General features: G+C 41.1%; 1 protein-coding gene and 1 long non-coding RNA gene across 4 annotated transcripts in view; one reads left to right on the forward strand and one right to left on the reverse strand.

Moving 5' to 3' along the window:
* GRID2 (glutamate ionotropic receptor delta type subunit 2) overlaps nucleotides 1-18,778 on the reverse strand; it is a 1,603,946-nt gene that overhangs the window by 267,771 nt on the left and 1,317,397 nt on the right. The window lies entirely within an intron of this gene.
* On the forward strand, nucleotides 3,333-7,805 carry LOC149125102 (uncharacterized). Its single transcript, XR_016212573.1, has 4 exons — nucleotides 3,333-3,475; nucleotides 5,833-5,895; nucleotides 6,431-6,640; nucleotides 7,449-7,805. It is a non-coding gene; the product is annotated as an uncharacterized LOC149125102 (long non-coding RNA).

The following is an 18,778-nucleotide window of genomic DNA, read 5'->3' on the forward strand; positions in this document are numbered from 1 at the left end:
AATTTACCCAAAGGAGTTTAAATTGATAAGCAAAAAAGCGGTCTGCACCCTAATGTTTATTGCAGCACAATTCACAATAGCCAAGACCTGGAACCAACCTAAATGCCCATCAATGGTAGACTGGATAAAGAAATTATGGGATATGTATTCTTTAGAATACTATACCGCAGTAAGAAACAATGAAATCCAGTCATTTGCAACAAAATGGAGGAATCTGGAACACATCATGCTGAGTGAAGTAAGCCAGTCCCAAAGGGACAAATACCATATGTTCTCCCTGATCGGTGACAACTGACTGAACACCAAAAAGGAAACCTCCTGAAGTGAAATGGACACTATGAGAAATGGTGGCTTGATCAGCATAGCCCTGACTGCTAATGGACAACTTAATACATTATCCCTCATAGTATTTTTTTTTTGTCTGTTCTACTTAATATGACTGGTTTAATTCTGTAATTATCACACAGTTATTCTTAAGTGTTGAAAATTAACTGAAATGTGATCCCTGTTAAACATAAAAGTAGGAATAAGAGAGGGAAGAGATGTATAATTTGGGGCATGCTCGGGCTGACTTGCCCCAATTGGTAGAGTTGGAAACATACCAGGGGATTCCAATTCAATCCCATCGAGGTGGCATGTGCCAATGCCATCTCACTATTCCAAGTGATCAATTTCAGTTCACAATTGATCATAATGAAAGGACTAAGAGTCAAAGGGAGCACATAAACAAGTCTAGTATCTGCTAACACTAACCGATAGAATAAATAAAGGGGAGAGTGATCCAACATGGGAAGTGAGATACTCAGCAGACTCATAGAATGGCGGATGTCCTAAATAGCACTCTGGCCTCAGAATCAGCCCTAAAGGCACTCGGATCTGGCTGAAAAGCCCATGAGAGTATTTCAGGCATGGAAAGCCAAGACACTCTGGCAAAAAGATCTCTGTGAGTGAGATCCCAGTGGAAAGAACAGGTCTTCAAAGAGGGAGGTGCCTTTCTCTGAAGGGAGGAGAGAACCTCCACTTTGACTATGACCGTGTCTAAACAAGATAAGAGTCGGAGAACTCAAGGGGCTTCCATAGCCTTGGAAACTCATGACTGGTGCATAGGGAGATTACTGATGCCATAAACAGGAGTGTCAATTTGTAAAGTCAACAACAGGAGTCACTGTGCACTTACTCCTCATGTAGGATCTCTGTCCTTAATGTGCTGTACACTGAGGCTTAATGCTATAACGAGTACTCAAACAGTATATTTCACTTTGTGTTTCTATGGGGGTGCAAACGATTGAAATCTTTACTTAATGTACACTAAACTGATCTTCTGTAAAAAAAAAAAAAAAAAAAGAAATTATCAATTCCCAACTTGACTCTCACTGGGATTAAACATGACAATAGGTCTGATCTGATTTCATCATCATTTAAAAAAAAATCATCTATTATTTTTCACTTTATGTTTCTGTGTGGGAACAAACTGTTGAAATCCTTACTTAAGGTATACTAAGCTGATCTTCTGTATATTAAGATAATCGAAAATGAATCTTGATGTGAATGGAAGGGGAGAGGGAGTGGGAAAGGGGAGGGTTGTGGGTGGGAGGGACGGTATGGGGGGGAAAGCCATTGTAACCCATGAGTCGTACTTTGGAAATTTATATTCATTAAATAAAAGATAAAAAAAAATCTAATTAGTTTTTAAAAATTGGTTAAAATTCACCGGCATACATGTAGTGTCAAGTTTAAAAATTTTTGGGGGAATGCAATTGGGTTCTATTAAGACTTTTTGGAAACATCACACCTTAAGATCGTTGATGAAAGCAGGCTCATTGCTGCTCTGAACCAAACCCTGAAAAACAACCATGCGCAATCTTCACCCAGAATTGGGATCTCCAATGTATCGTAGGCGTTCTATGTATTTCACCATCAAAACAAAACCCTCTAAGATATTGAACAGGTACAACTGAATATAATAAACAGGAATCACATTCGTTTTTTTCTAGTGATTCCAGTAAGAGACTTGTGAGAACTGGGATGCCTTGCTAATAATAGGCTGGCTGGCTGCCACATGAAATCTTTATTCTTCTACCCTTTATAGAATCTGCTGAGGGCAAAACTAGGAAGCAACTAGACAGCATGAATTTAAATTAATTTTTTTATTAGGAATAGTCACCCTCCAGTTTTTTTTTTCTATGATGTATACGAAATAAGACAATTTCCTTGGCCAACCCAAACAGCAAAATGTAGGTTCCGGAACCTCAAGATAGTTTATGGAGTATGTTAATATTACTCTTTAAAGAACCTAACAAGAATAAGTTAGAAAAAGATGGGAGGTCATTTTCTACATGGTCCTATTCATATATTTTAGCAGAAAAGCCAAGCTGTGACTCCATTGCAGCTTTAAGTTACAAATCATACTATTTTCATAAATTCCACTGATCCTTATGCATATGCTATTAGACTGAAAAAGGATCATTATTCTCATTTTATAGATAAGAACATAAGTGCTTTTATAACTTTTATAACTCATCTGAGCAGGGTGCAGATTTCTGTCCCTTGAAGCTCAGGAGCAGCTCTCCCCTCACGGCTAGCACCACCCAGTACTGCAACGTGCAAGGTGCTGGCCCCTCCTTGTTTCGCGTGGGAGTCTCCTGCCCCAACTCATCAGCAACTTCCCTCCCCTGGCTGAGGCTTAGGCCCTCTTCCTTCCATCTGTGCTCTCTGGCCAGGGTTCCTCGTGCACACACGCAGCTTCACCTGCTTTCTCTCTTCTGAGTCTTCCCAGATCCAGCCCACTGCCCACATCTGGCGCTCTCGACCCATTTACCTACCTGCTGCTAGTACACCTGGGGCTCTCATCAGCCTCTCAAGGCTCTCTAAACCTGTTGCTTTTCCATTTTTGCCCTGTAGGTTAGCACCGAGCAGTAACACAGTATCTCCCACTTTGCTTCATTCTTCACATCCAACAGTTGACTATGTCTTTCTCAGCCCTATCTCCAAACTGCATCTGGGCTGAGCCATCAAGCGTATTTGAATAAAAGAATCCATGTCTTCATCCCATTCTTCATCGTGTCTTTTCAGGTATGGTCTTTTAATAGCAGCATTATTTTACAATTTCTTTCACATGGTTGCTCTATTATTTAAAGTTCTGGTGTTGCCAATTTTTTTTTTTTGACCACCGACTCCCAGACCTGGGGGAATTGCGCAGAGGAGGCTCCTAATGCTAACCTTCCCCATGAAAAAGGTATTATAAGCCATGGCAGGTGGCATCTGGAATAGGCCTCTCCTGGTCGCGCCTGGGAAAACATCTTAAACAGAATCTGGTGTGGAGAGCCAATGCCAGCCCCCACACAGCTGCGGCATAGCACCGGGCACGCACGGTTCTGACCACAAACCAGCTGTGCTTGCTTACTTCACGTACTATTTAATGCTGTGCACTGCGGCCGGACAGGACAGATCATCGCTGTCGCTGTGGGTCACTCTTGTGAGTAAAGATCAGTGTCTCCCAGACTTTCAGGAGGGAGAGGGGTTTCTTTACATTTAATGAACCTCATGTGGGAGCCCTCCTGGACTTCTGTAGTGCAAAAATGTGTTTTTTTATTTTAATTCTTTTGGGGAAAAATTGAGTATAAAAACAAAGGGTGAAAAGAATACAGCCCAGTTGATTTGTACCTATGTTTGTATTTGGGTAACCACCACCTAAAGACATGAGATACTCCTATGTTGGCTGATTGTGAACTTCCAGTGTGAAGTCATCGAACATGAAGCTAGGAAAAAAAACACAGAACTGGCTCCCATGAGCTAGTGGAAACCGGCCCTAGCACACCGTTAGGGAACACTTAAACATTTTCTGTTTTAAAAAGATCTATTTATTTGAAAGGCAGTCATAGCGAGAGCGAGTGAGAGACGGAGAGCGCTCCCTTCTGCTCTATTCCCTCATCTGCTCTGTTCCCTCCTCTATTATTGGATCTTATGCTTTATTTTAAATGCAAATCCTACTTTTTAAAAGTCTCTTCAAGAATTCAAGAGTTCTATATAACTCTTCTGTACATCTCACAGTATTTAAGAACAAGTACCATCCTCTTTATTAAAAAGGCATGCAAACAGATAGTATGGTGCCAGAGATTAAAAAGTGAGGGCAGGGAGATCTGGTCTTGACCTGGGGCAATCTATATCTTGCTTGGCACACTTCCCTTTGCAATGTGTCTAGCATTTGGCGTAACACAGTGTCTAAAAATAATGGACCAGAGTCTAGACGTACGGAAGGGAAGTCAGTAGATGAAAGTACTAATGATAATTGCTAAAGAACGCAATGGGCCAGTGTAGAGCTCTTAGGTGGGCTGTGTTTGTGATCTGATTCTTGTAATAGCATCTGCATAACCTGCGCTCCTGGCAGGAAGATACTTCCTGTATCATAGTCGCACAAGAGCCGTGTCAACCCAACTGCTGAGACTTCAGGATGTGGCGCTGGGCTCCCTGTGATCCAAGGAGTGCTGCTTTGCTTTCTCTCCTTGTCCCTCCCACGCTCTGCCTCTTGCTCCCAGCCATTAGATAGCCTCATAAGCCGAAGTGACTGTCAAACTGAGACATGAATACATTCTATGCCATTGTCAACTGGCTGAAGCTGAATTAACAAATATTCTCAGCAATTTTATTTTCATTCACTCATGCTGACAACCTAGTTTATGCTGGTACCTAGGATAATATTTTTTTTCCTCTTGTTTGCTCGGGGCTTTGTGGATAATGTGTTAATGCATAACAATCAGTGAGAAATAGCTGAAAAATACTCCCAATGTTTACTAACTAAGGCTTTTTTGTTTCTCTTGGCATCTCCGAAAAATTTATTTCTAAAAAGCCAATTTTTAAAATGTCTTCATTAAGCTTGGTAACAGAACATGTAGGTTTATTATATTTTCTCTTCTCCTCCTTCTCCTCTAACACCGAAAGCTAGATACTTCTTTGCGTCTAATCTGAGTTGAAAAACTTCCAGTCACAGAATATAAGGTTACTTCAAATAGCTTGCAAAAAAAACTTTTTGAAATCCATGCAGTTTCCTCCATGAATTTTTCAAAGACCCCTTGTTCGTGCCGTCGAAGTTCAATTTGACCTTTTGAAAATCTTGGTAGCAAGAGGCAAGAGCAATGCAGTTGTCCTTAAAAGACATTTTCAGAAGAGACTCTGGGGGTAGGGATGTCGTGAGAACAGGACTGGTATAAAGGGACTGCCTGAGTTTTTGGCAAATGCCCCAAGATTTGATGACCTCTAGGCTCCCACAGCTGGGACCTGTGAAAACACAGTGGCACGGAGTAGGATGGCCAAGACATCAGCTCCTAGGGAAAGGGGAATTCACGGGGCAGAGAGGGATTTAAATTTTGCCAGCAGGCGGAGAGTCAATGAGATGAGACCGTAAAGGAGGAAGGTAAGCGCTCTTGCTTTCTCATTGCTTTAAGAAGACAGGCTCGTGATGAGCCCAGGGCTCCTCCTGAACACCCCAAAGGGGCCTACTTCTGCCCAGGTGGAGGCATCTCCAAACCTCCTCAGCTGGGCACCTGGCCTCTTCCTTAAGGGGAAGTGAGGCTAAACACCCCAGCACCCTCCATTTTACTGTTAGGATCGCACCCGTTTTTTTTTTTTTTTTTTCTCCTTCTCTTACTTCTAGAAGGAAAAAGGCAGAAACAATGAGAGTGAATATTTATATTCTCTGCATGCTCACACTGCAAATTTGTGGGTTACTATCAGCAGCCAATCCTACATACTGTGTCCACACCAGCAGAACTGAATCCTGTTCATGAGAGTTACCCTAGCTCGAGTCATTTCCTCCCCACTTGCTTTGTCTTTCAGTGGTATCCAAGAGGAGAAATACTGAAGCAAAGGAGAAAAGGCTGTCTTTGGTACTTGGTTCTGGTGAGTCATCTGAGACTAAACAGAGGGTGGCTCAGTATTTCACTAGATAAGTATTAAGCATGGCCTGCATGATTTAGGTGCTAGAAACATAGCAGTGGACCCAACACGGGAGACAGAAAAATATTTCTGAATGTCCCCTCTGACTCTCTGCCTTTCTCTAGTGAGAGGAGATGGACAGTCTGAAGTTAAAAAAAATAGGTTAACTTTGCATGTTGGTAGGTGAACTGAAGGAAACTCAAGGGGGTTATATGAGGGGCCATGACACAGGGTGAGGCAACATTTGAATCTGAGGGCAAGCTGGAATAGTACCCGAGGTATTCTACTGGTTGAAATTAGGAAAACATAGAATTCCTAGAAAATTTACATGAAATGGTGCTTTAAAGTCTCTCATAAGCTATTATAGACAATGTCTTTGTGAAAAAGAATTGGCAAGGTAGCTGGTGGCGTTCCTAAGCTAGGGACAGAGTTTTCAGTCTTCTAGCATTTTCTGTTTGTGCAGTACTGACATGCATAATTTTCACTGATTTTTTTGCAGGGAAGATGGAAGAAAGGAGTTCATTACAAAGCTGCAGCTCAAGGAGCTGGACAGCTTTCACTTAATTCTTGGGCTTCATTAGGGATTACAGCTGAAGGCTTTGATGGGTTGAAGCTGGGATAAGATGTGTGCAGATTCCTTGTGGCTGGTGCTACTCATGGTCTTGTTTTGATGGGCTGGTGAATTTTTATGATGGCCAAGCAGGCTTAGGTGAGTTTGGGGTCTACATGCAGGTGGTAGTTACGTTCGGCTCCGGACTTAGAATTCCCCAAAAAGAAACCCCTGAAGGCCAAACCTGGAGATGGCATCTGAGAAACAATTGAGCTTATAGAGCTAGAGATGAGAACACTGTAGGCATGGCTGCACCACTCCCTCAGTTCAGTGAGTTCATTAAATGGTTGCTTTGCAATCAAAAGGCAGGGCAAGGACACTTGAAGGTAATGAAGGGAGGCTGGGAGACCCTAAGATATGATGGTATCTTGCACCTGAACTCAAAGACCTGGAGGGGACTTGCTTTCCACCCCTCTGTTTCCATTGTACCTCAGTTCTGTAGGAGTAGTGACTTTCTGGCGACTTTGTGCAGTTAAGGGGCAAAGCAGGAGTTTTTCAGGATTGCAGGAAGGGAAGCTGTAGACATTCTTTGCAAGAAAATTCCTAGCCATTGATTTTAACTGGAGAGATTTCTACAACATGCTATGGTTTGGCCCAATTGGTCTCTGCACAGCTTTTTCTTGGCAGGTGCATTCTCACAGCTACTTTTTAAAAGTTAATATTTAAAAGTACTGTCAAACCAAATGTCACATTGCGTCACAACTCCTAAAGAGCATTGCATGGCAACTTTCCTCATACAGTTCATAAGGCTACACCAGCAAGACCTGGTTTTAATGCCACAAATGTCTGTAAGTGACTTGAAAGTGTTTGGAATGTATTTCGGCTATTTGGCAAGGAGGAGAATGAGGAAGAGACTTCTTATTCTCATATTAGAGCTCTATTTACTTTTCTTTCCCTGGGGAAAAAGGAGCCACTGCTTGGATTTGAAGAGGAAAAAAACCAAGAATGACTTAACTCCCTCTCTCCGTGACGAGAGTAGAATACACTTGTACTGGGGCTGGTGCCGTGGCTCACTTGGTTAACCCTCCACCTGCGGCATCGGCATCCTATATGGGTGCTGGGTTCTAGTCCTGGTTGTTCCTCTTCCAGTCCAGCTCTTTGCTGTGGCCCAGTATTGCAGTGGAGGATGGCCCAACTGCTTGGGCCCTGCACCCGCATGGGAGACCAGGAGGAAGCACCTGGCTCCTGGCTTCGGATAGGCGTAGCGCCAGCCGTAGTGGCCATTTGGGGAGTGAACCAATGGAAGGAAGACCTTTCTGTCTCTCTGTCTCTAACTCTACCTGTCAAATAAAAAAATTTAAATAAAATAAAATAAAAATACACTTGTACCCTAAAAGCATTGAGTCCTTAGAATTTAAGGGCTGTCTTGGTGGGCTGTTTTGTTGGGAACCATTACCATCACATTGTCAACTTTTAGAATTCTACAGCTCTCAAATTTCTGAACACTTTGAACAAAATGCATATTGGCACTGTGGGATTTACTGTCTTTGTGTACTGAATGCCTTTTAGGGACGTGTCTCTGGGATTTCCTTGTCTTCTTTATGCCTTTTAAAATCCAATAAACTTCAATTCCACTGAGTTAGGCTAAGTTTGCTCTAAGGGAAGTGTCATTGAGAGGCATCAGAGTTAGAAAAGCATGTAGCATTTCTCTGTTGGGCTGTCATGTTCCTTTTCAACTCGGGTTTAGGGAAATTTGAAAGGTACTAGGAATAGTATGTTAATTCTCCCTAGATGTAAGTGTAAATTTCAATAGAGAATTTTTAATGGTGAAATGGTTGATGGGGCAGGCATTGGGCACAGTGGTGAAGATGCTGCTTGGGATTCCTACATGCCAGTTTGGAGTGCATGGGTTTGAATACCAGCTAATGTGCTAATGTGCATCCTGGGAGGCTCAAGTACTTATAGCCCTGCCACCCCAATGGGAGACATGGATTTAGTTCCCAGCTCCTGGCTTCAGCCTGGCCCAGCTTCTTCTGTTGCAAGTATTTGGGGAAGTGAACCACTGTTTGGATGATTCTCTCTCTCTCCCTCCCTCCCTCCCTCCCTCTCTCAATAAGTTTATGGCAGAGAGCCTCACTCTGATACTTAATGAACTGAAGATTCTTCAGATCAGTGAAAGACAAAGGCCAACATGACTCATACAAATAGCATTCATAAAAGGAGCTGGAGTGAGAGGGCAGCCTTGGCTGTTCTGTGTGAGGTTGCAGGAGACAGCTGCATCCAGATTACTTCCTGGACAGATTGTGGGCTTCTGCTTTCCAGGTGTTAGCTAGCAAAGCCTCTGGCCTCAGCCTGAGGTCTCCAATATGCATTTACAGCTTGCTTCCTGGAATCTAAGGTCATTCTTAGACCTCTTACATCTTTCCTTATCACAAAACAGTGGTCTTGTTTTTAACCCTAATCTGGCAATGCAGTATGCCCGATCCTGCCTTGGGTCTTCCTCACTTGTTCGTTTCCTACTTGGCATGCACTTTTCCTCATTCTGATTGTGCTTCAGAGCTGCTGGTTAGCTTTTTACTCCTGTCAAATATGAGCCAAATATGCAAATCTGTCTACGGAGTCTCTAATGTGAACGTGGCTCAAACAATTGGCCAAGGCAAAGTGACGTGGAAAAAGCAGAGTGCACAGGAAGAAAAGTGTAGAAGGCAAATCGGAACAATAGGGATAACAACCTTGAAGCTGAGAGATTGCAAGAAATATGAAATCTGTAGAAAATGCAACACTCAGAAAACAAAAAGAGCTGTGGCAGCTTAAATGATCATAGCTTTGAAAAAGGGTTTGGGAAGACAAGTACAGAAGATTTCCAAGAAAATAAGCAGACAAAGAAGACGAATAATGAACAAAAGCATAAATCTAAGAATCACCATGGAATTCTCCGTAATTTGAATACCAAGAATTCTAGAAAGTGAGCATAGATGAAGAAAATGAGGCGAGGAATCTATCAGGAAAGTAAAAACTGCTGGGACTGAAGAACAGGAGTGTGCAGACTGACTGGACCTCCCAGGTGCCCAGCCCAGAAGCTGGAGGTGGACTCCACACAGCGGAATGTCAGAACACAGAATAAAGAGATCTCTAAACTTCCAGAGCTAAAAATATCCTAGACATAAAGGACTGGGGGTCAGGAGTGCCTCAGATTTCTCTACGAACACCAAACACCATGGAACAATGCATTCAAAACTCAGAAGGAAGGATTCTACATCCACAGGGATGAAGACCAATTCAGCCATGCAGGTCTCAAAATCTTAACTCCAAGCCGGCGCCGTGGCTCAATAGGCTAATCCTCCACCTTGCGGCGCCGGCACACCGGGTTCTAGTCCCGGTCGGGGCGCCGGATTCTGTCCCGGTTGCCCCTCTTCCAGGCCAGCTCTCTGCTATGGCCAGGGAGTGCAGTGGAGGATGGCCCAGGTGCTTGGGCCCTGCACCCCATGGGAGACCAGGAAAAAGCACCTGGATCCTGGCTCCTGCCATCGGATCAGCGCGGTGCGCCGGCTGCAGCGGCGGCCATTGGAGGGTGAACCAACGGCAAAGGAAGACCTTTCTCTCTGTCTCTCTCTCTCACTGTCCACTCTGCCTGTCAAAAAAAAAAAAAAAAAAAAAAAAAAAAAATCTTAACTCCAATACGTTGTTTATGTAACTTACTGGATCTGATGTTTTACCAAAGCCACGTGTCTGTCACCCATAATGGGAAGAATGTGAAAAATAAGACAAAACCTACTTCAGGCTGAAGGCAAATGGAATGGCACAGTAAGATTTTGTGAAGACAGCTTGTGTCACAGAGGTACAGATAAACAGAACACAGGACATCTTGAAACACGTCCAGTGTTTAAACATCTTAAAGAGACTTGGACAAAAATTTGAGATTGAATAATGCTAAGTACATAGAAATTCAACAAATTAAAAAAAAGATTAAGTCCAGGAAAATAAGAGGCTATACAGGAAGGGAAATTCAATATAGTTTGTTGAATGGATCAGCTGTGAATACAAATATAAAATGTTTTAACATAAAATTATAAGCCTGTGAAAGGATAGGAAAACTGTATATACATATACATATATAAAAAATAGGATCCAGAGAGGTAAAGAAATTAACCTCTTGTCTGCCACAGTCAGAAGTAATGATGCTAAATAGAAAAACCCAGAAATTCATCTTTTTTTTTTTAAAAAAACTTATTTTTAGAGTAATTTTTAAAGTGTCCAAGGTATTGGAGTACTCTATTATCTGGGTTCCCTTATTTTAACTTTTTACATTACTATGATCTTTTTAAATATTAAGCCATCATTACTACATTTATTTATTTTTGACAGAGTGGACAGTGAGAGACAGAAAGGTCTTCCTTTTGCCGTTGGTTCACCCTCCAATGGCCGCCATGGCCGGCGCGCTGTGGCCAGCACATCGAGCTGATCTGAAGCCAGGAGCCAGGTGCTTCTCCTGGTCTCCCATGCGGGTGCAGGGCCCAAGCACTTGGGCCATCCTCCACTGCACTCCCTGGCCACAGCAGAGAGCTGGCCTGGAAGAGGGGCAACTGGGACAGAATCCGGCGCCCCGACCGGGACTAGAACCCCGTGTGCCGGTGCTGCTAGGCGGAGGATTAGCCTAGTGAGCCGCGGCGCCGGCCATTATTACATTTAAAACATTAGTTTTCTTCATTAACATTTTTCTCCCTGACCCTATTTCTGTGGTACTGAATTATATTTAGTTGTTGTATCTTGTTATTTTTCTCTGGATTATGAGTTCATTTCTGTAATTTCATGGGGCAGGAATATTTTTAGGATATGAAAACTTTAAGTAACAGAAATTGATTTATGAAAATTTATTGCATTATGAAGCTAAAAATGAGAAGATATATGTAATAAAAGGAAAATATATTGGGACCTGGAGATGGAAATATTTAGGGTTAAAAGATAATTTGGTGATTCTAGATCTTGGTCAATAGAGCTGAACAATTAAACTCTGCTAATACAGATTGCAAAAGCCAATGTTGAAAGAAGATGCGATATTGACAGGCAGAATCAACTCTCCAAATATCTTTTTGCAATTTCCTTTCAATCAAATGTAATTTGTGAATGAAATCTTGATTTGCTTTTAAGCCAATTTTGTCTCATAAGAACCGAAGAAATGAGAATCTGTTCTGCTAGATTTGATTCTGAAAATATTAAAATAAGAAAAGAATTATATTTTCCTCTGTCAGTTCACATAGAACTTAATCTGTGCCTTTCTTTGATGGTAATTATCACTTTTCGACATGCATCACAGTCGTTTGCCTACATGATTTGTCTTGCTTCCTAGAAGGCAGAATTCCTTGAAGGCACAATCTATGATTTACTCATCTTCATCTCTGAAAAGTCTGCCCTGGGGTGGGTGTTTGGAGTAGGAGTTAAGATGCCTGCTTCCCACATCCAAGTGCCTGGGTTTCATTCGTCGAGCTCCTGCGTCCAACTTCGTTCTAACAGGAGTTCTAATAGCCGTAGGAGGCAGACGTTATGGCCCAGGTGATGGACTTCCTGGCACTCACATGAAGACCTGGATTGCAATTCTGGCTCCCAGCTTGGGTCCTGGAAAAGGTGCTATATTTCAGGTATTCGGGGAGTGAATTAGTGGATTGGAATTCTCCCTGTCTCAAGTAATATACCTGTCCTAATAAAGGCACAAAAGATGACCTAAATAAATGCTAAAGGAAGGCATAAACGAGATATGAAGAGACTACTTGGCGAGATAGAAATGACAAGAGCCTTAGAGAAAAAAACATTACTGCTGGGAAGTCTTTGGAAGAATGTTAGAATGCAACAAATAAGTACTTTAATGTTCAGAAAAGTAAATTTTGAAATATCAAAATATATAAGCATAATCTTATGATCTGAGATACTACCCAAAAAGTGGGAGCTTATGAAGGTGTGAAGATTCTTAGAAATTTCTAATACCGTGTATGTAAGGGAGATCATGTAGGAGCCTGACTAGAAACAAAAGTAAAATCAAAAATTACTAGTGGGGGGTGGTGAGTGTTTATCCCAGCTATTACTGTTGTGCATCCTAGATATCTACTCAAGAGAAATAGAAACATCTTTCTACCAAAAAACTATAAAAATTCACAATTCTCCAAACTAGATGAAGGCTGGCATCCACACACAGGAGAAAGGATACACTGTGGTATAGCCATACGATGGAATTCTCAGTGATTCAGAGAAATTATGACATAGACCTCAAATGAATATAAAGAACAGTATGCTAAGGGCCACAAGGAAATGGTATGAGAAGTTCTAGAACGTGAAAATCGATGACAAGGTAGATCAGATTTTATTATGACTTGGGTTAGGTAAGGTAGTTGAGAGATAAGTGCAGACGAATAGGGTCCAGGTTTGGGGAAGGAGTGCCTGTAAGGAAAAGGGGGGCAGATCGGCGTCACCTCATACGGGGCACCAGACAGGAGGCAGGGTACGAGCTCACAGCCAGACCAAGTGGATTCAAAGAAAATAAACTGGCGGAGGTCAACCAACTGTCACTGTGTACACAGACGGAGCACATGGCAGCGTGCCCAGACCCCAGCTGGCTGGCCTTGGCTGCGAGTTCATGTTCTGTCTGCCCTCTGTTCTACACCCTTCTCTCATGTGGCGCCCCGGGGGAGGTGGCCCCAATCTCCACCCTTTTCCTCACAGTGCTGACTGTGACCGTCACTCAAACCTTCCGTGGTGCTGGAAGTGTGCTTGGTCTTGAGAGAAGTGTGCGTTATACAAGTGTGTGCATGTGTCAGAACCAATCAAATTGTAGATTTTGATCTGTGTGTTTCACTTTGGTGTTTTCAGTTGATATTTTGTTTACTATGTGCCCCTGCTAAGTTTTCCGATGAATTACCTTTCTAAAGGATATGAAGTTAAGAAGAGGTAAATATTTTTAAAATATTGGTTAAAAAAATTCATAAACCTGAACAAATGTAATGAATATTCTAAAATTACATCTCAAAGGAACAAAATGGCATTTTGGAGCAAAAATGTCTTAGATACATTCAACACTTAGAGAAGTTGCTATATTAATAGGTGGCAAAGAGGAAATAAGACTGCTGAAACATTATTTTTTTTTATTAAAGGGAATTAGCCACAAACAGGATAGCATAAAACAAGACATAAAGGAATTGATATCCCCAATATATGGGAAGATGGCAATGGAATAGAGAATGCCAACTTATTTTGAATTCAAGTCTTAAGATACAATAAATTATGCCTGAATTGGTGATGTTTAAAGTGAAGTAAAAAATTGAAGATGGGAAAACAATCTTAGAAAACAATAATTCTAGGGGCCAACATTGAGGTGCAATGGGTTAAGCTGCTATCTGCAACACTGGCATCCTATGTAGGCATTGGTTTGAGTCCTGGCTGCTCCACTTCTAATCTTGCCCTCTGCTAACACATCTGGGAAGGCAGCAGAGGATGGCCCAAGCACTTGGGTCTCTGCATCCAGGTGGGAGACATGGCTCCTGGCTTTGGCACTGTCCAGCCCTACCCCAGCTGTGGGGGCCATGTAGGGAGTGAGCCAGCAGATTAAAGATTCTTTATCTTTGTCTGGCTCCCTCTTTCAATAATTCTGCCTTTGAAATAAATCTTTTTAAAAAATTCTATGCAGTTACCCATCCACCCATCCATCCAATTTTCTTGAACAAAAAAACTTACCAATACTTAATATTCTGAGGCCTTTGCCATACATGAGAAGATATCACATCAGTAACAGTGAGATACCCTCAGATTGAAAGTGGGTCTCACGCAGTACAGAGGGGCTGAAATTGCTGTCCATTCTAGCAAACTTGTTTGCCAAAGGCCTGGAATGAGTTGAAGTTTCTGTGGGATGCTTAAGTCGAATCATGGCTCATGGTATCTCAAATATGAGTTGCTGTCTAATATTTTGTAATGAAATGTAAATTTTTGGTGCTGCAGTTTCTCTATGGTTTGAGGGTAACATTCTCCCTTTACAGAATATTAGCTGAACTTTAAGATGAATTATACATTTTTTTTAAAAACAAAATTGCTCTGTTAATATATCAAATCATTTGTCCACCTTTTAAAAATCAGCATCCTTAATTGTTCCTTGAAAGATAAAGGGAATATTTCAAGTTCAGTTTGAAAATATTTTAACAACTTCAGTTTGGGAAGTGTTTGTATCATTACATGATTTTTGTTGACAGAAATAACTGATAAAATGATAAATATTTAAACTTAAATAATCTCTGGAAAAAGTATTCAAAAGGTTTCAAATTAAGTAACAAACTTTCTAAAGAGCAAAGTTTCCTTAAGTTTAGAATTCACCAGTTAAAAGTATAGAAATGAAATTAATTTCTGGCAAGTTTATATGAAAAGTATGGATCAGTTGAGACCAAGTTTTGTCAATTTCATCAAAAAATTCCATAATTGAAAAACTTATCACAACTTATAAGCAACACAATGCTTATTATATTAATCTTTTTGAGGTATCTTTTATAGTGGTAATCACATTAAAATCATGTCAAGGAATACTGAATGTAAAATTGGGCATTTGAATCTCTAGAGTTAAATCACAATTTCAATTTTCAAAAAAAGTATGCAAAAAAATCAATGATAGGACCAAATGTCAAATACATTTTGTGCAATACTTTCTTTGAGGAGTTCTGTGGTTTCAGTTTTTAACTTTAAAATTTTATTCTTTTAGTTTATTTTTGTATATTGTGTAAGACAAGTCCAACTCGATTTTCCCAACACCCACCATTTACTGAAGAGACATTAGTTTTCAAAAATCTTTAAGATCAACATACTTTTATTTTCAGGATTTTTATTCTGGTCCTTCAATCTGATAAGTCTACTTTTATGCTGGTACCACACTGTTTTGATTACTATAACTTTGTAATGTACTTTGATGTCAGGACATGTGATGCCAACAGCTTTGTTAGGATTACTTTGGTTATATGGAGGTCTTTTGTGGTTCCATACAAATCATAGTATTTTTTTGATTTCTACAAAAAATTCCATTTGAGTTTTGATAGGCATTGCATTGAAACTGCAAATCAATTTGAATCTGTCACTTTCAGTAGCATGAACGTTTTAATGATATTAATGCTGTGAACCAATGAACACAGGAGATACTTTTATTTCTTTATCTAAAATATTATAGTTTGCAGTAGACAGGTCTTTCACTTATTTGGTCCAATTTATCTTGGCATAAGTTTATGACTTTTTGAATGACACCAAATGAATAAACAACAAAAGCAAAAATACACAAATGGGATTATATCAAACTGAAATGGCTTGGCAAAGCAAAGGAAATGACTGAAAATAGAGCCTACAGACTGCAAGAAAATATTTGGGAATCTAATAGAAGCGCTACTAACAAACAGAAAATAAGAGGTATGGTGGAACCAAAAGGTTTTCAACAGGGATGGTTGCAGAAAACCAGGCGAATGTGTTTTGGATAACTCTTGAGAAATACTCTAGGACCCATTCTTGAGTAAATACTTCATCTGCAGCTTCTTGGAAAAGATAGTAGTGATTATATGGAGCAACCTGGATCCACTAAGAATGTATCATAGAAAATTAGTACAATTTCCTTAGTGATGGCGTTGCCAGACCAGAAGGTATGTTTACATATAAATAGTAATGCAAAATCATATTTATGAATTCAACATAGTATATTGTCTTTCAAAATAATTTGTTCTGTAGAAGAGAATAATGTGTCAGATAAGACAGTAGTTTTTAAAGTAAGCACTGTATGCAAAATATATTAATTCATCCATGTCAACCTTAGATATTCCTAGATCTCTGTATTGAGGTCTCTGTCCTTAAGGTCATTTTTATTAATGACTTCGAGGAAGATTTGGTAGGTATACTTTGGAAATTTTCCAGTTACTGAAGTTGGAGTGGATAGAAAAACCAATTTGGGAGTGAAATCTCTCTGCTATTTGTGTAGAGGGAAGTGGCTGCTCATGCAGTCCTACTGAAGGAGGTGGAAGCATCAGGACTACTACTAACTTGAGTCACTTCTACGGTGTGGTCCTCGACATGCAACAGCTAGAATGTGGGCCCCAGGGAAACTGGTCAGATCAATGAACTCTAAGTACTGAGTTCAGCTGTGAGAACAATTTAAGAAAGATATTTCAGAAGAAAATTTTCAGGAAAACCTGGCAGCTGAGAACCAACTAAGATGTTCAATTTAGGAAGTAACCATTTACATGTGATGATAAGCATTTGAAGAGTTAATGCATATTTACAGGGCAAACACAAACAGTGAATTGGGTGATATGGGAAGACAGCTTTGGCAAAGTGTGAAGAATGCTTTTAATTATGTTGTTGCTCACAGGTGAAATGAGGCGCTGGTGGCATTGTGGTTAAACTGTGTTGGTTAAGCTGTACTTGGGACTGCAGCATCCCATATCGGGTGCTAGGTCGAACTATGGCTGCTCTGCTTCCCGTCCAGTTGCCTGCTAATGAGCCTAGCAAGGCAGTGGAAGGTGGCCCAAGTGCTTGCCTCCTGCCTAGGATGGAGGTCCCACTTCTTGGCCTCACCCTGGTACAGTCCAAGCTGCTGCAGCCGTCCAGGGAGCTGACCCAGTGCATGGAAGCTCCCTCTCTTTTTTTCTCTTTGCCTTTAAAATAAATAAATCATACAGTTGCAGTGAGTGGCCTTATGAGACTTGGAGAAGAGGTTTCTGAATGTTATGGGGTATAATTAATCTCTCCTGAGGTTCTTGCTTGCTGTAAGAATATTTGATGCTCCATTCAGCCAATAGATCATATTTATTTATATTTACTTGAGAGACAGACATGGGGAGTAGAAGCACTCCCATCTGCTGGTTCACTCCTAAAATGCCCTCATGAGATTGACTTGTGCCAGTCCAAAACTAGCAACCAGGAACTCATTCCAGATCTCCCCCATGGATGGCAGGGACCCAGCTACTTGAGCCATCAACTACTGTCTCTCGGGTATGCATTAGCAGGAGACTGGAATTAAGACTGTACCTGGGACATGGAAATTCGGCACTCCAGTATGGGATGGGGGTGTAGCAAGTAGTGTCTTAATGGCTGTGCCAAATGCCTGCTCCTAAATAGTTTTAAAACATGGCCTCAACTATATTTTACATTTTTCTTCCTAAAAATGCTAAATGGAAAACAGTACCAATAATAAAAACAAACAGCAAAAGATTCTGAAGTATTCAAAATTTTATTGACAGTGGTCTTCATGATATTTTAATTCACAGTAGTGCATATTCTTCAGTAATTATTTCTGGATCTTTTCTCCTGTCTGTCTTGGTTGAGGTTTCTTATTACCCACACCATCTGGGGCTTACTGCTGGGCTGGTTTTATACTGAAATATTATCACTGCCTCACTGCTTAGAAGGAAACTAGACAAATTGATAAGTTAATCCTACATATTCTTGAGTATAACAGTTACAGTTCTTATTTGACATATTACAGATATAGTTTTTGAGATACTTGCTTAACCAGAAAACAAATGGATCCAACAAAGGTTAAAAAGGGGCCCATTAAAACTGGTGGAGCTGGCGCCGTGGCTCAATAGGCTAATCCTCCACCTTGTGGCGCCAGCACACCGGGTTCTAGTCCCGGTCGGGGCACCGGATTCTGTCCCGGTTGCCCCTCTTCCAGGCCAGCTCTCTGCTGTGGCCAGGGAAGGCAGTGGAGGATGGCCCAAGTGCTTGGGCCCTGTACCCCATGGGAGACCAGAATAAGCACCTGGCTCCTGGCTTCGGATCAGCACGGTGCGCCGGCCGCAGTGCGCCAGCTGTGGCGGCCATTGGAGGGTGAACCAACGGCAAAAGGAAGACCTTTCTGTCTGTCTCTCTCACTATCCACTCTGCCTGTCAAAACAAACAAAAAAAAGTGGTGGTAAAAATGTCATCTTAATTGTTAGTGATCCTATTAAGAGTTAAAGTGAACATATAGATAGGATTAAGTGTAAAAGATTATTTAAATAGCATCAAGTGCCTAGTAATAGAATTAGAAAGGGAATGTCCAATATGGGAAGCAGTCCACACAGCAGACTCTTAGAATGACATTCGCTGTAAGTAACACTCTGACCTCAGAATCAACCCTTAAGGCTTCCTGGTCTGGCTGAAAGGCCTGTGAGAGCATTTCAGGCATGGAAAGCCAAGACTCTGTGGCAAAAAATATCCTATACGAAGGATCTCTATGAGACCCCAGTGGAAAGAAAGGGCTATCAAAGAAGGATGTACTTTTCTCTGAAGGGAGGAGAAAACTTCCACTTTGCT

Source organism: Oryctolagus cuniculus, chromosome 8 (genome assembly GCF_051225735.1).
Source record: "Oryctolagus cuniculus isolate XC-2025 breed Fujian yellow rabbit chromosome 8, ASM5122573v1, whole genome shotgun sequence".
NCBI classification, from domain to species: domain Eukaryota; kingdom Metazoa; phylum Chordata; class Mammalia; order Lagomorpha; family Leporidae; genus Oryctolagus; species Oryctolagus cuniculus.